Below are 4864 nucleotides of genomic sequence, written 5' to 3' on the forward strand. Positions count from 1 at the left end.
TACCCCAAGACCATCCAAACAAGCCCGATATGTAGAATATTTTTGACGAATAAAAACATTTAGGCGGATTTTAACGGTAAACATTATTATTTCCTATGGTATGGCCCGCTTGATTGTCAGATCAGCCTCATTTTTTGGTTCAACGCCTCAAATGAGCTGAGAAGTCAAATGGACGGCTTGGATTGTCTACATACATCAAGGTGGGGTCAGCCAGAGCAGCCCACCCCAAACCACTCTTCCTTGTTTCTTTTTTTTTTTTTTTATTACACCACCATAACAACAGTACATGCACTCCACGATGGCCGCTTCGTGTCCAGCGTCCAGGGGACGCGGACAGCATGGATATAACACAATCATCATGGTGGGTCCCACGTATAGGTGGCCCACGTGACATAAGGGTGGGTCCCACATGAGCGTGGCCCACCGTACTTAAATCAATCTTATGTTTGTGTGTTTCCATCACCAAAAGGAAGGGTCCACATGATTTGGACGGTTTGGGAGAAACATACCTCAATGTGGGGACCATACAAGTGCGCCACACATCACACCAAAAAATAGAGAAGGAGGAAGAAAGGGCACCCACCTCATGATCCTCTTAGACTTCTTCCGCCAACACGATTTAAAGCTCCAAGAAAACGATTCTGACGGTTGAGATGGACTTTGGATGGTGGAGATGGAAAGTAAGAAGGTGGGCCACACATGGCATTCTCTCATGGAGGTGGACGTTGGCTCTCATGGTTGCTTGGAATGGAGAGAAGTGAAAGAGAGTAATGATGTTATGTTGTGATGGGAGAGAGTGATGTTGAGGTTATGGGAATTAATGAGTTTGACTTATGGGGAAAAAGGAATGGGGGGTAGGGTAGGGTGATGTCACCCCTAGGGTGACATCATAGTAATTATGTTTGTAGGAAAGTACAACAACAGGGATAGGTGGGCCCCGCGATTAAGCAATCAATGACCGCGATAATGCACGGGTCGGATCTCATAATCTGAGCATCGCATTGACGCACGAGACGCATCGTTGGAACCGCGACGATGGTGCGGTTGCAATGATATAGGTCTCGGCTTGAGTCGGCTCGATTTACAGGATATGACCCAAGAGCGTGCGCAAATGCTACCTGCGGGTCATTGAAATTCGACCGGGAGACAGCGAAAATTTACGAAACAGTACCGGCGAGAATACGGGTCTTACAGTCTCCTTCTACTTCACTTTGATAGAGGGTGATGAGAAGTGAATGGCTAGGATGAAGGATTTTGGGATGAAAAAGTGGACCACACAAAACCACTTTTCTCTCTTAGAATTCCTTGACGTGCACCACTTTCCTTGCTTGGAAAATGTGAAGAGAATGAGAGAGAGAGAGAGAGAGATGGCGATGGATGTGAGGTGAGTGATGGGTGAGGTGAGAAACTTGTTGACTTTCGGGGTTTGCTTGACGTGTGGAGAAAGAAAGCATGGGTGTGTGTACTTGACATGAGGTGATTGATTGATTGATTGATGGGACATGTTGTACAGATTCTCTTGGGATTGCAAATGCACGGTGTTTTCTTTGAAATAAACGTCGGCCCACATCTTCGAACTAGGTATCGGATCTGTGCGCGAGTCGCGGTGATGGAACTGCGGCAATGGTGCGTTCATAATGGTACAAGTCTTGGATTAAGATGTTATATCATAAACATAGCATGTGGCATATATTTGTGAGATCTGAACCCTTTATTTGTCGACCCTTTCAGTTGATGGATCATAGCCCAAAATTCACATGGGCTAGTCAATTCATACGTGCTATCAGAGAGCATTGACGGTGGTATTTACGCGAGAGAAAAGGGTGTGGAATATTCACTTTTTGTTTCCTTATTTTAGCTAATGAATAAATTATTTACAATTTTTAAATTTCTCTTTTTAAAAAGGAATGGTACTCAACATTTCAAATTTTCATTTCTTTCTTTACTATCTTCCGCTGCTTCTCACCCATATAAGTGTTGATTAATGAATATTTCTTTAATTCGAAAGTATGAAAAGAGAGAACTTATATTTCTTTAATTCGCAAGTATGAAAAGAGAGAACCAAGAACTTTAATTTATAGAGCCAACTAGTGAGGCCAATTCCTACTCAACGACAAATTCACTGATAACTCCATCATCTTCAACACAAGTACTTTAATATAAGTCATTTTTAGTACTCTACACTCTGGCATGGCTTATGTATAGCTACATTAGTGTGGAGACAACATGGTGATCCGAACCATCCAAACTCAATGTCAAATGTGTTTACTGTTGATGCAAAAATTTGGTTCACCCTTGCCGAGCTTTTGATCTTCCGAGCACATGCATAATGGGAAGAAAGCAACGGAGACCCTGGCTAAGACAGGGGACCCTCCGATGCCAAAGTCAGGCTAAGAATCTGGGTTTGGTCGTACGCAAGGGTTTTGGGTGAGAGATTTGGCCTACCTGTTCCTATAGGTGGGTCCCTTATTTATAACGTTCATCAGACAAGGAGGCCCATTATTCTAGGCACAATCTCAGCCATTAGGTGAGATGTGCGCGAGCGATGATGTTATCGATTACCTTGAAATCGTGCGTCGAGCGATTATGTTTATCATGCGTTACTAGAAGGGATCTCGCACCTAACTGATCTAGTCGAGCCCTCCTAGCTGAGCAAAGACGATCCGAGCCAAGATATGTCGAACGATCGAGGATAACTCGGATTGAGCTTATTAGAAATTGACTTTGTTGTTCTCACTGATCACAACAGACTATCTAGTTCTCGATAAGTATAAACGGCCAGACACTCAAGGCCTCATCCCATTGAGGGCTATGTTTGCCAGCTTCATGCCAATTCTCTTAGGTAAAGTGTCCTGGGAACAAATGTTCATTGGGCCGAGCTGACCTTAAATGTGATCGAGCCGAGCCGTTCTTGAACATGGCCGGACCGAGCTGTCCTTGAAGGTGGTTAGATTATATCTTCCCCTAACATTTACAATGTAATGGATCACATTTCAACATTATCAACATAAGCTCAACACAATAGTGTATTTTATATCAAACATTCATTCGTGACTTAAAATTTATGGTGAGATTAACTACGATATATTATATGTGAATACTAAAGTTCTACTTATTAAACACTTTATAGTTAGCCAAATAAGTTAAGTTATTTATTAAACATTATTCACTTATTTATTAGAAAATGAAAATAATTTAAAATTTAACAGTCATCCAAACGACCGTTGTCTTTTTTGTTTAAGAGAAACAGAGAAGCTAATGTAACAGAGCCCTCAGATTCCTTTTTCACTATCCACTTGTCTAGTAACTTGTGAATCAGAACCGTATAACTAGTGGAATGTACAACGGGTGGCTAATAATTAAAATCCACCTGAACAGGATCGGCAGTTTGAAAATACTCAGATAGGTTACACGAAATTTGCGAGATTCCATCCTATGACGGTGAAATTTCATGTTTAGTCCGTTTTATTATAAATAGTAAGTTTTAGTTTGATTATAACTCATCATCCGTAGAGCTTTAGGTGTTGTGTCCAACATGAAAAGTGTTTAGAATAATTAGGAGAATAATGTGGTTAAGCCTAGGACACTTATTATAAAAGTAAATTTACTATTTATAGTAAGTTGGGAATTTCTAGGAGTTTTAGTTTTAGTTTGTTTATGATTTCTTTGCTATTGGTTGGTATCCTATTTAAAGGATTGTAAACTCATTTTTATTAATTAATTAATCAATTTTAAATTTTATTAAAATTTATTTCTATTTTCTTGTTTTCTTTCCTCATGGATTCGAAAAGTCTCGTGAGGAGTCTAGAGAAGTTCCGTGGATTCGTAATAGTTATCCTCTTGTGGATGAGGGTGCTCGACCTCACGTCCTCCTCTGCGTCATTCGTGATTCGGAATAGTTATCCTCTTGCGGAAGACGGTGCTCGACCTCACGCCTTCCTCGAGAGGATAACTATTCCGAATCTACGGAACTTCTCTAGACTCCTCACAGAGACTTCTCGAATCCACGAGGAAAGAAAGCATAAAATAGAAATAAATTCTAATAAATTTGAAATTGATTAATGAATCCATAAAAACGAGTTCACAACCCTTTAAATAGGGATACCAACCAATAAGAAAGAAATCATAAGCAAACTAAAACTAAAACTCCTAGAAATTCGCAACTTACTATAAATAGTAGATTTACTTTTTATAGTAAGTTTCGTTATGCGGCTTAACTATATTATTCTCCTAATTATTCTAAGCACTTTTCATGTTAGAAACAACTCCTAAAAAACAATGAATGAAGAGAGATAATCAAACTAAAACTTACTATTTATAGAAAAACGAACTAAACATGGAATTTCACCGTCAATAGGATGGAATCTCGCAAATTCAACGTATTAAACACTTTATAGTTAGCCAAATAAGTTAAGTTATTTATTAAACATTATTCACTTATTTATTAGAAAATGAAAATAATTTAAAATTTAACAGTCATCCAAACGACCATTGTCTTTTTTGTCTAAGAGAAACAGAAAAGCTAATGCAACCGAGCCCTCATATTCCTTTTTAACTATCCACGTGTTTAGTGACTTGTGAATCAGAACCGTATAACTAGTGGAATGTACAACGGGTGGCTAATAATTAAAATCCACCTGAACAGGATCGGCAGTTTGAAAATACTCAGATAAAGAGAGAGAGTTAATGATTGCAGTTGAAGGTGGGTGGGAGGTGACAAAAAGGGATGGGTAGATCATCCAATCAGTGTGGTTTTTAAACCTTGAGCCATCTAAGGTAGAGCCCACCACATGGAATCCAGCTAATACCCTTCCACGTTGATGCTAGATGAAGGCTGATTGGTAGGGACGCGGTTTGGCTAAGC

Source organism: Magnolia sinica, chromosome 13 (genome assembly GCF_029962835.1).
Source record: "Magnolia sinica isolate HGM2019 chromosome 13, MsV1, whole genome shotgun sequence".
Classification (NCBI taxonomy): Eukaryota; Viridiplantae; Streptophyta; class Magnoliopsida; order Magnoliales; family Magnoliaceae; genus Magnolia; species Magnolia sinica.